This window comes from Empidonax traillii, unplaced genomic scaffold (assembly GCF_003031625.1).
Source record: "Empidonax traillii isolate 1590-97213 ecotype Southwest subspecies unplaced genomic scaffold, ASM303162v1 scaffold31:size1920502, whole genome shotgun sequence".
NCBI classification, from domain to species: Eukaryota; Metazoa; Chordata; class Aves; order Passeriformes; family Tyrannidae; genus Empidonax; species Empidonax traillii.
Window position 1 is genome coordinate 1,657,355 of NW_020955224.1, and position 12,924 is coordinate 1,670,278.

Genomic DNA, 12,924 nt, shown 5'->3' on the forward strand with positions numbered 1-12,924 from the left:
TTGGGGACTCTCTCTCCCACTGTGCGTGTTATTGAGCTTGTTTAATTATGGGTAAAGCCGTGTCTCGCTGCCATACAACCTCTCTGAAGAAGGAGTCGGATAACCCCGAGGAAACCGACTCAAACTGCCTCCTGCGGCTTGGTGGCACAGTTGGAGATGGACTTCTTGCTTCCTTTTGCACATGTCCACCGATAACAAAGGAACTACCAGATCCTTTTAGTCTGTGGGTTTTCACCGTCCTCTGAAGTGTAAAAACTTACTCAATGCTCTGGAAACTGGAGGATGCTCCAATTCATGAAGTAAAGAGCAGATAAAAACTGTTCTCTTGGCTCACAGTTTTATTATCTTCAGGCCTGGTTTCTCTCAGCTTACTCACTTGTGAGTCAGGCAAAGTCTTTTTGATCTTCAGTTCCCAAACAGTCGGATGATACTGTGTATAAAGGTCACTAGAAATCCTGGACGTCATGTGAAGTAGACCTAATTACCTTAGTCACTACTGCTTAACTGTTGTATAGGTTTCAGACTTTTTTGTGAAAGATCTGAAATGCTGTTTAAAACAGAGTAAGATAACTTGCTGTAGTTTGTGATGAATGTTCATGGGAGAGGGAACAGGGAGTGAATTAGGGACAGAACAGCAACTGTGACTCTGGCATGTTACAGGGCAGAACCTAGTCTTCGCTTTTGCTGTTTGCATTTTGTTAATCATTAATATTCAGGATCTTGCTGCTTTTTAGAGTTAGTCATGCATATGTCCTCATCAGTTGTTTCACCATAGCGGTGGTATTGTGTGGATGTTGAACCCGGGGCTGTCCAAGGATGAACCTTTTGGGTTTTGTTGCTATGGCATTAATACCAAGGATTTTCTTTTTTTAACTGAGCTGGTTGTGTTGTTTCTGTACTGATTTCTTCTCTCTTACCATGGTACTTCCATATCATATGATATGGTCCTTTTGATAGATGGCTGTATGCAGTGCCCTAGCTTTTACGGGTGTATGTTTGAAAAAGGAGGATTAGGGGCAAACTTTGCTTTTTTTCTAGGTTTGGTTGTTTTTTGTTTTGTTTTGTTTTTTTAAACCTACTCTTATGTCTTTATTTTGTCCTTTTGCAAAGTAAAGTATAGATATTTTAAAATCAAGCATGTACTGTGGTTATCCCTTGTTCTGTGTGGTTCTCATTATAATAAAATTGATTCTTAAAAGCTTTTATCTGCAGTATATCTGGGTTTTAATACCCAAGCTTGTGCAAAATCGTGGGCACATTTACATGGAACTAACTGAAAGCTGACTTGAAAGCTCCTGACATTGAGTTATTCCATATGAAACATTTGGTCTGTAAAATACTGACTGCTGTGATTATTACATTTAATACACTGAGCAGAAACTGCAGGAGCTCAAACCCCTTGTTAAAGCTCATGTGGTGAGTTCAGCCTGGGATTTGGGAGACCCATTGAGTCAAACCAACTGGTGCATTGTGGTGCAGCTGGAATACAAGTCTGTTGTGTCCAGTGTAAGTTTTAAAATGATCTTACGGTGTCCCCTGCCCTCTACTTTTGTTGGGTTGATAACAAATAGGGAGAGAACCTTGGTGGTAATTTATGTCCCACATGTGAGAATAGTCCTAAAAAAGAGGTGCTTGTTCATAAATCCTTGACTTCACACACATGTAAATGTTCCCATTTCATTGTTTAAGGTATATCTTGGATATAAGAGGCAACTTGAGGTTTGGGTTTTTTTTGTTGTTGTTGAATAAGTTAGATTTCCCTTGTTTTTTGATACTTTTATTTTGTGAGGCTTAACTGCTTAAGGAGTAATTTAGATCTAAACTTAGATTACGAGTTTTCCTCTATTGCATTAAGAGTGTTAAATCCCATTGTTTCTTTAAATTGAAAGCTGAGGAGGAGTCTCTGGAATTGTGTATTTTTCTTACCTTCATTTCCCTTCTGTCATTTAGGAGAGAAAAAAATCAATTTTTTTCATCATCTTCAGTGGGTTCTTTTTTTGTTGTTGTTGTAATTTTCACCCCATTTGAGCTCTATTCTGCACCAAACCACCAATGTGCTCAATAACTCCAGTGTAGCAGCAACCTGTGAGAGTGTGAACAGGTTGCAGACATACTGTGTGTGAACAAGTTGCTGGAAGACTATGCATAAGCACAGGTGTGAAGTATCCCTCTTGCATTCTCAAAAGTGTGGAGGCTTGAACTTCTGCAATATGATTGTCTCCTTCTTGGGTTTCATTAGCCACGAGACTCTTTAGTGAGACACACAGGGTTCTCAACCCCTATTCAACCCTCTTCAACCCCTGTTTTGCTGGGCAAAGTTGAAGTTGTGGAAATGGGCTGGGCTAATGAATCATGCAGAAATCACACTGGAAGGCTCTCAGTCCCTGTAGCTGTTTCTGTCATACCTGTGCCCAGTTGTAACTTGCTATTTTCCTTGCTACCTGAGAGTGGTGGCTTATCTGGTGTGCTTTTTCCTTTTTTCAGTGTGTGCAAAGACCTTTCTTTACCCTGCTCTCCATCCTATATAAGTGTGTGTTGCCCTGAATGCAGAATCTCGCCCAGATCAGTACCTGAGCCATGCAGAGTAGTGATTGATAGCTCCTGCCAGACTTCTGCAGGAAAGTGAAACCCATTTGTGCCATCTTTGGGTATCCTAGTGCAGGGTAGACCCTTGAAAGGATGGTATTCCTAGAATTTGATAGAGCTTCTTGATCTCAGCTCTAGTAGAACTCTGTGTCTCTCTCAACATAATCAAGTGTTCAGGGAAAGCTGACATAGCAGGGAATGATGGACTTCTGGCTGTAACAGAGGGAAGGGAGGGAGGTGTTGCTGAGTTGTGAAAGGCAGAATGTGTAGGGGCCAGGCAAAATGCTCCAGACCTCCTTGGAGAATGTCATGAAGCTTTCCTGTGAAATACCAGAAGCTGCAAAGGTCAAATGAGCTGTCTTCCTGAAGAAGGTTTCTTGCTTGTCATGCTGCCCCACAACCACTTCACCAGCGTTAGCCATGCTGGATCTCTCAGCCTTTTGAGAACATGTTTTACTGCAAGTAAAGGTTTGTGCAGGGAAGCTATGGAAACAGCACTCCATGCTTTTTGCCTCTGCATGTTATTCCTCTGCTATTGTACGTAGGACTTGCCCAAGAGACCCTTCTGCAGAGTGGTTTACCTGTGTTGCACAGAACCCATTGTTATTTAGAGTGCCTGTCTTGCAAATAGTATTTACTGATGTTGGGTTAGAGAAGTTTTCTACCTTCAGGGAAGCTGAACAAGCAGCCATATAGTGACAGGCTGAGAGGGACAATTTCTGAAGTTCTTGGGGCAAGAGGAGCCTGGCATAATGTAAACGTTATTTGCCTAAACTCTGTTTAATTCATTTAAAATAGGTGTGACTCCACCAAAGCAACCACCATTTCATACAAGTCCATCTGCAAAGCTCATTTTGTCTGACTTTGGTGTGACAACATGTAAATCCAGAAGCCATCCAGGCTGCCTTGCCCTGATGAACTTCTCTCCCGTCGCTTCTCATCTGGCGTGTTTGTATAGAGCCTGGTATTGCCTGGAAAGAGCTCTGGGGAGTGGGCGGCACTTAAATAAAACCTGTCAGACAGTGATCATCTCTACAGTCTGCCACCCTTCTGCAGCTTCTGTTACAGTAGCTGAATGTTTTTGATAGAAGTTAAAGTATCTAGAGCTCCACATCACAGGAGCAAAGGTCAGATCAAGCAGGGTGCCTGAGCTAATGTGCTGGTTGAAGGGGCAAGATTTCTCCTTCCCAGTCCTACCGTGGTTTTACATATCCCATTATAGTGTGGTCGACTTAAGACCATCTGGCAATCTGTCATTTTCAGGGTTGAAATAGCCCCACCAATCTCTTTTAACTTGCAAAATAATGAAAAGAATTGGTTTGTTGCGGTGCAAAAGCTTGATGTGTCCCCTGTGCCAGCTGAACGTGTGCTGTTTTGGTCACTAATGGCTTCCTGTGTGTTTGCAGCCCAGCAGTGGTGGGACAAAACCCCTTTATGGCTTTGGATAATAACGTCAGCTGTTGTCAAATAGACGTGATCACCAAGCATAGGTGTTTCATGCTGGTCGTCTTTGTCATGGCTGGTGGCTGTGTTGGTTGCCTGCAGTGCCATGGGTGCTGGCAGTCATCTGCGTCTGACAAGAGAAGGTCATTCTTCAAGGTGCACTTCAGTGCAACAGGAGGGTACCCACCCAGAGCTGGTGGTGAGTTGGAAAGAGCTGCCCTTCTGTGAAGGTGTGGCGTGACATTACACCTAATTAATTTAATGGTAGGATGCTGTCGAAATGGATGGTCTTGTTCCTTTGGTTTCCATCCACACCCAATACCACGTGTCTTCTGTAGCTTCCCCTTGAATTTAGTAAGGAGCTGGGTGGAAATGCTACCTACACTAAAGGCAACAAGGAACTAAAAGACTTATACAGTGGAAGCAATTTGCTGTGTGGCTGTGTAATCATAATACATAAGGGGGCAGATTTGAGAAGACCATGGTGCTCCTCTCTCAGCTCACCATTTAGGCTGGCTGAGCTGTAGCAGTCAAGTGGTACCTTATGCTTTCATTAATCTCTGTGTTGTCCTGAGAGTTGATAATGGAGGGGAATTTCTCTACCATCTCTATGTAGTCTCTCATTGCGGGGCTTAAGTTGGACTAACACATACATATAATTTATTCTGGCGAGGCTCATGTAACAGGAAGCCTGTCTGTCGTAGCAGCAAATATATAGGAAATCAGACCTGATTTTGGAAGCAGTAAAACATGCACACTTGTGCTGTGTGGTCTGAAATTTCTGGTTTGCATTGGTTTGGTTTTTGTTTGTCCTGAAGGTGGGTGGTTGAATAGCGTGTTCTGGGGTTGCAGCATAAAGGAGGTGTCAACCTGTGGTGTGTTAAAATGCCTCTGAATTTCATGTTATAGTAATGCTATATAGTAACTTCATGTTATAGTAATGCTATATAGTAATTTCATGTTATAGTAATGCTATATAGTAACTTCAGGATACCAGACTGATCAGGCTGTGTCACAGAACAGCCCAAACAGTGTGTCCTATGACTTTTTCCACACTGGAATTTCCTATGTGGTTGAATGTGTCATTGTTTCAGGTGCCTGAAATGGTTTGTCCTCTGGAGCAACCTGTGCACGTCATGAGTGCTTTGGTTTGGTCGTAAATCTGTTTCATGGAGGTGGGACACAGATTTTGGCAACTGTTTTCCTGGGGGAGTGACTAACATGATGTATTTTCAAAAGTGTTTGGCACTGAGCTCTGTGAAGTTGCTGGATTTGGAATAAATGAGTATTCTATGCTTCTTTTTTTATTGACTCTCTACATGATCTGTTTTGTGTTGCTATTATATTGCAAACCATCTGCTTTCTTGTTCTCTCTTTTTTTTTTTTTTTAACTGTTTTAGGTAGACCTCGACTCGCAGAAAAAAAAAAAATCCTCTTTTCTGCTTCAATACCCCACCTCCCCCATGGGTGCTCCCACCCTGGTACCAGTAAATAGAAGGTAATAAATTTGCCTGATGTATGAGTCGGCACTTGTTGTATGATAAATTTGCATTAGCCTTGCACGTGCTGATGGGCTGAGGCTGGAGTGCTTCCTGGTGTGAATGCTGATCGTCTTTTTATTGGTGAGATTATTATGTATTGGCTGGAAAAGCAGAAAATGAGTATTTTTAAACCCAGGAAGAGTTGGTGTCTCAGGCAGTGGGCGGTGTGGTGTGGGTGGCGAAGGTGCCAAAATTACTGTGCTAGCCTGTGTTGTTTGTGTAGGTTGTGTTAAATATGCTTTCATCCTTGACGTGGGATCTGGTTTTGCTTTTCTCTGTGGAGGGTCTTGTCTCGTACAAAATCTTTTTTGTAAATACCAGTAAAAACTCTAGGCTTTCTTTTCACTGTGAGAATGTCCATGTGTTTTAATGGACTGTTTTGAGAGGTGTAATTCTCATTGAGTCCCAACAGGGCACACTTCCCGTACCCCTTTATTGGCCTCTGACCATCTAGGAGGCCAAGAGAACCTAATTCTTATTACCAACATGGGAGGGGATGCAAAGCTCTAGAGCAGTGAGAGCAGCTTAGTTTCTTTTTTTTATTTTCCTTTATTTAGTTATTGCTTTGTGGTTTTTTTTTTTTTTTTTTTTTTTTTTTTTTTTTTTTTTTTTTTTTTTTTTTTTTTTTTTTTTTTAGTACAAAGACTACCTCTGGGTTTGATGCAAGTTTGATGCTTGGATGTTGCCTTGGCTTTAGGCTCTTGTTGGGCACAACATGTGTTGTGATACTGAAGAATGGGAGGAGGAGCAACTGTAACCCCCTGTGGTTATGTTGAATGAGTTGGACTGTTTTCCACACCACAGTATCTCTTATAAGAACTGCAGGATATTGGCTTTTTATCTGCCTGAAAATAATATTTATTTATTTATTTCTCCTTGTATACCAAATGTCTGTAACTTGGTGCTGAACTCAGAGGATGAGGCAGTCTGCCTGAGGGGGCAGGCCTCCAAAGATCCATTTCTCCTTTGCTGACTCCAGGAGGAGGAGGAGCAGGCTCCAAGTAGGACACCAACAGTACAAACCCAAACACCCATGTGTAGGCTTCCTTTTCTGACAGTCAGCTTGCAGCAGTGAAGTGTACAACAGTGCAAAAGTAGCGTCTGTGAGGAACCACTAGGAAGGATTTGGGGAGAAAGGGAAAGAGTGGGATAGGAGGGAATTTTATTCTTGGAGAGGAACTTCACAGATGGCAGTGGTAAGGGATCTGTCAACATGCTGCCATGTGGTATAATATGAAGAATATATTCAGGTTTGTTTACCTTGAATTCCTGCAGTTGTTTACCTACATTGGTGCAAATCCAAGTGTGGATTCAGGTCTGAGCAGAATGAGCTATACGTGATGTGTTGGCAAATGTGGGTGCTCAGTAAAAGGCTGTGGTTTCCTACACGTGTTACTGAAACCAGCTTAGTTTATATATCTTACAGGCCAGTTTGTTTGGTTTATATCTTCTAGATATTGTTTTTCTCCTACTGAATGTTGCAAAAGATACTTGCAAAAGTATAGGTGGCTTTAAAAGCTGAGTTTGCTTGAAACATTCTTACCTTGTGTGCTATGTGGTGTCTCAACCAAGGAGTTATGTTGCTGCTGTGCTCAGTGTTCATCCAAAATAGTGAGCTTCATTTGCATAGACCCTTCTGGTGTCTGGCTTAGGGGAGGACTTTTGCTTTTCTGTGTGTGAAAATGCCTGAAGAAAAATGTCAAGCTGAAAAACATAACTTGGGTTCAAAGTAAGTCTTTGTTAGGAAAGCTCTCTTAATGACCTTGTGCGTAATAATCTACTGGAAGAGGGGGGTATGTAGGTCAGGAGTCCTGTATTTACCAGTCCTGAGCTATGCCTGATAGATTTCACAAAATCAAAATGGCTAAAGTAAGGTGATGATTTTCTACAGGGTCTGGCATGAAGACTGAAGCTGTATATTCCTCATTAGTAAGTGTGAACTGGAGCACTGAGCTCTGTCTTTGAGGCTGAAGTCCATGAAGTAGGAGGATTGCAAACCTACATCCATTAATTTCAGGCAGTAACAATACTTGGCCAGAACTCAGGCTGTTTTCCTTGCAGCTCTTCAGATTCCCCTAATGATGATTCAGATGCATGCCTGATAGTGAGATGTAATGTGGCATTTGTGCTGTAGTGTTTTCCCAGTTTAACTAGCCTATACCAAAAGCAGATGGCTTTAATTCTGTTCTCTCTGCGTCAAGGATAAGAGGGAGAAATAAAAGGAAGCTTCCTCTTTGCTGTTTCCAGCTTGTTTTCCCCATCCCCCCAAAATGCACATAGATGTATGTTGTATTTTAAGTCCTGGAAAAAATTGACATTTATACCAAAGATAGAATACAAATGCACGATAAACTTATCTTTAAAATAATCTATGCAAGCAGAAACTACTGTGCCATTGAGAGTAAAGGCTCAATCTTGTTTTCTGCTGCAATACAATTGAAAGGGAAAAGGGCTGTGCTTTATATAGACTGGGAATAATCTGAATAATCCCATGGTGCTTCCTACTGTACTCCACCAACCTTGCATCATAACTTCCTTTCTCATGTTTATGGCCAAAAGCCAGTGCAATATAAACGGAGTAGTGTATGCGGCGGGGGAGATGGCAAGGACCGAACTCCAAGCGTTTGGGTGTGACTGTAGGCAAATATTAAACTTTGCTCTGCATTTCTGTTGAACCTCTGTTGAACAGCTGAACATGAAAAGGATCAGGGATAGCAGTCATCCTGTGTGCCCGTCTTCTAGTAAGTCTGTTATTATCTTTTGCTTACCTTAATCTTTTGCTTACCTTAATCTTTTGCTTACCTTAATCTTTTGCTTACCTTAATCTTTTGCTTACCTTAATCTTTTGCTTACCTTAATCTTTTGCTTACCTTAATCTTTTGCTTACCTTAACCTTTAGGCACAATAAGTGAGGATGTTGCCTCCTGAAGGACTGTTTTCAGGTTCTGAGGAACTTCATGCAGAAGAATCGCTGAATTACTTTATTATGGTAGTATAGTTTGTATTGAATGGAGAGCTGTAACCGCACCAGCTCTGAATGTTGCTTGTCAGATCAGGAAAATGTGCTGTCGTGCAGGCTGTCTTCTGTTGTTTAGAAAGTTGCATCAAGTCAGCAAAAATATGTATTTTAGCTGCTGATTTCTTTCTGGCCATCTGGGAAGGTGCAGCATCAGTGTTCCCACTAGGTAAGAAACAAGACTTCCATTTAATACTCTTTATTTTAGGGGGTTTTCTATTTATCAGGGAAGACTCATTTATGGTCGAAACTGTGGGTGAAAGCGGTTATTCCTCATTTCTGTCACCGACTTGAAATATGATAGTTATTCTATTAATTATAAAATTTCTGTGGTGCTCATTTTTCAGCTAACTAAAACTATCTTCTAAAATACATTTTAGTTCACGATGCAAATTCATAGAATCTTAGAATTGTTAAGGTTTGAAAATACCTGAAGAGTGACTTTTAATGCCTCCTTAAAAATGAGAGCTAAGAAAATTTGTTATGCAAGCTAAGAGCATTATTTAGCTGTGCTATGGAAATATAAAAACCTTGAACACTAGTAATGAGTGGTTCAAGGGTATTGGGTTTCAGTCTAAAAAGCAGCTCATATGGAATGTGGCACAGAATTATGTTATTTGCTCTAATGAAAGGTAATGAAATGAATCATGGTTTCCATAGTCTGTATGCTTGTTTGGCTATCAAATAATAAAATAAAAATAATAAAAATAAAAGTGATTGTCTCTGATTTTGCCTTCTTGTACACCTCAGTTTCCCTGTAGGAAACTGCTTGCTTGTGTCATGACTTCCTGGCCACAAGATGCTTTGAAGATGAAGAATACTATGTGAATAGATGCCACAGTTTATATTGTATATTACATGCTGTGCAGGAAGACTGCATAAAGATAGGAATTCAGCAAATACTGAAAAACGGGGTTAAGGTGTTATTTTTTAAAATATATTCTCTACTTGGTTATAGTATTTTTCAAGGGACTGAGTTTTGCTGATTGTTGTCCATCGCTGAAATGTTATGATCTGAGTTAGCTCTTTCACTAGAAACCTGGGGAAAGGGAGAAGTATGTGCCTTTAAACTCAGGTAGCTTCAGGAATTAATGAAGTGCTTATATTTTAATTTGGGCCATGCACTATAAGAGTGTTCCCCTGAATACTTGCATTCCAATTAATTGAACTTTATTAGTATTTTAGTTAGAAAATGTCCAATCTAACATCCTTTAATACCCAAAATGTGTGACATCAGCTTTATAATAACTGAGGAGTAAGGGAAGTCTTATCCTTACAGAAACACCATCAAAGCTGAAAAGTAAATTGCATTTCTGTTTTTTTACCCTTTAATCAATAATTGAGGCCTTCTGATCTAAGGAGAAGAGTGATGAGAGGCCTTTGATATGAAATGATATCTCATTGGATGGTTGTAAATTATATGGCATATGTTCGCTCAGGTTAGTATTCCAGATGTGTTTGGAAGCAATTTCTTCTGGTTTTGGCTTTTTTGTGTATTGCAACAAAGCAGGAGCTAAAAATGTGGTGTGTTCATATTTTTACTTTCAGTCGAAAATGTATTTGCAGGTGTTGAGAGCTGTTATATTTAATACTGGTATAATTCCTGTTGATGAGCTTAGCAATGAATAGGTCAGATTTGCAGGCAAATGTAAGGCTGTTTGGGACTGAGGTGCAGAAGAGAGATGGAGGATTATAAAATGAAGTATGACTTGCTTGATCTGATGCCCTCTTCTGTCCTCCTGTTTGGTTGCTTTCTTGTTATATTCTGTTCTTGGGTGTGTTGCAATCCAGACTTGGAGGCTGCAGTTGGAGGGGATGCATGAGTAATATGAGCTGAAACAAAATGATATATTTCCTGCTGAGGGGACTCCAAGTTGCAATTCATACCAATTTGGATTTTATTACATTTGTGTCTTAAGTGGCAGGCTTTCCTTTGAGACATGAAGTCCTCCTTTATGTTCAGTACTCTACTTTGCCATCCAGTTGTTTGTAAGTCATGCACTGCAGTCATTCTGTGCAAAAGCTATCTCTTGCTTTAGCTCCTGTGACCTTGGGCATCTCTTTGCCCTTGGTGCGGCCGATCTAAACTGCCTCCTTTGGTGGCTCCATAACTGCAAACTTTTATTTTCTAAGCTGTAGCAGAGTCAGCTGAAATCTGCAATGTGATTTTTAAAAGGAAGTGCTTCAGTAGGTACACAGCACATCCCTGGTTTCTCCCAAGTATGCCACAGTACTGCAGTGCTTTTACATTTTAAAGCTTTCCACTACCTATCAATAATGAGTTTCTCTTCGAGGTGGGAAATGAGGGGGCAATCTTTAGTTTAGAGCTTACTTAGGGACCTGAGTCTGGTTTAAAAATGCTCAGTCTGTATGCTGGGCATTCCTAAAGCTCATTCTTTATAAGTCTATAGAGGAAAAAAGCCCCGATCCAAGGTTATATGAAATTGTCAGGTATTTCAGTTTTTGCCGTGATGCTGTCTTTAAGAGAAATCCATGGTCTGACTGTGATTTTGTCTTCCTCTCATTTCTTTTATCAAGTCCTTCATTTATACTAGCTTGAAACTGAACGTTTGTTTGTTTGTTTGTTTGTTTTCCCTGAATTCTTGGATGCCTGACTTGGATACAATTGTCTTAACCACTTTGGTTTCAGGGAGGAGCAAGAGACTACCTTGTGCTCTAGCTTGGTGAAGTCTACAGGATTCCAACTTCTGAACAAGGTGTCATGAGAGTACTCTTATTTCCTTTATTTTTCTTCGCCACACAGTAATAAAACTGCAGTATAATCTGGTAGGATGGTTAATCAATGTCACAGCAGAACCATTCCCAGGAGGAGGATGAGTTCTTGGGATCCTGGTGCAAGGTGGTACAAACCACAGCAACCACCAAGGGTGATGAGGAGCACCCAGAAGCCACAGTAGGCTTTTGGGTCACACCAGTTTCTTTACCTTTTCCACTCCTCTCTGAGGAGAGACATCTCTGTGATGGATTGTCAGCATTGTCCCTGGACCTAAAGGGAAACAGAACGAGGTAACACCCTGAAGTTGCTTTAGACTCTAAGGACTTTGAGGTATAGTTTTAGGCAATTTGCAGAATTTGCTTGCCTTTTTTTTTTTTCCTCTTAGTTCCTAGAATATGTGGGATAGAGGTAATGCAGGCACTACAAAGTCCCAGAAATGGCCCCCACACAGCAGGTTTGAGTGCTCTTGGCTTAATGTATTAGTAATTATCCTGAGCATTGTGGATAGAAATGGCAACTCGTGATCCTTCCTGTGTAGTTGTCTGTAATGCTAAATCCTAAGGATTAACAACTGGATATAGACAGGCACACTGAAGAGTGAACAGCCGTGCTAGGGTCAAATTAGGTCTGCTTTGTGTATAATGCCATGGGTTTTATAATTTTCTCTTAATTCCCATCTGAGAGCTCCTCTTTTAAAGCTCACCAGTGTTATTGCAGATAAGCATCCTGTGCAATTCAGTGGTGTTCTGAATGCGAGGTTGTACAGCATTAAATGTGAAGGGCTGACGTGCTTTACGCACCTATATAACCCTCTTCTAAAGTGATTTTGAAGCCTTTTTTTTTTTATTATTATTATTATTTTTTTATTTTATACTTTTCTGCCCCAGTTGTTGTGGTTAGGAGAGATATTCTTACCTGGCTGCACCTGGCATCCTTCCCTGCCTACCTCCTCTAGAAACACTGCGTCTAGAAGGTAGTGTGTTCAGGGACAAAAGATTAAAGCCAGGTGTCAGAGTTCCTACTCAGAAAGCTTTGTCTTAATTTAGGTCAGTACCTCATTGTGCTGTAAACAGCAGAATGGTTGTGCCTATCTCTACTATATAATAAGTGCGTGTGGTAGACTGATCCTACCTGCCTGTCTGCCACAGCTCTGGCCCATACAGAGCATCACCCTCCCAATAATGTGACAAGGAAAGGATTTTGGGGGAAGTTAGCTATTTTCCTAAGGATTACAGGCAGTTTTGAACTCGCTCTCTGCAGGCTTTTTCCTTTCTGAAGAAAGGTGTTTGGGAATTTATCAGAAACCCTTGTCTGGGGGAGCTGGGCAAAACCAGAGGTCAGAAATTCTGTGTGCTAAGTCTGGTGCAGTGCCAGGGCCCAAAGCACTGTTTGCAAATGTTTGTACTGCCACGAGTGGGCCAAATCCTTGCACTCTGTGTAACAAGACATGCTGAGTGTGGAGTGTTTTCACAGGCGTTTTTAAGAGCAAAAGCAAGCTTCTCTCCTGGTGGGGGTGGGGGGGCTCTCAGCACTCAAAAGGACCTTGGAAAGGCTTTGGAGACATCAGGAATGTGTGTGTGCATGGTTGTATTCCAGAAGAA

At 41.1% G+C, this 12,924-nt stretch overlaps 1 protein-coding gene across 2 annotated transcripts in view; it reads left to right on the forward strand.

Annotated features, from left to right (window-relative positions):
• TP53BP2 (tumor protein p53 binding protein 2) overlaps window positions 1-12,924 on the forward strand; it is a 49,236-nt gene that overhangs the window by 4,922 nt on the left and 31,390 nt on the right. Inside the window, exon 1 of one of the 2 annotated variants that reach the window (XM_027911442.1) lies at window positions 8,169-8,311. The exons of the other annotated variant lie outside the window; for it this stretch is intronic. The gene's annotated coding sequence lies outside the window, so the exon portion shown is untranslated. Of the gene's footprint in view, window positions 1-8,168; window positions 8,312-12,924 lie in introns of those variants that run through there. 2 annotated transcript variants of the gene reach the window in all.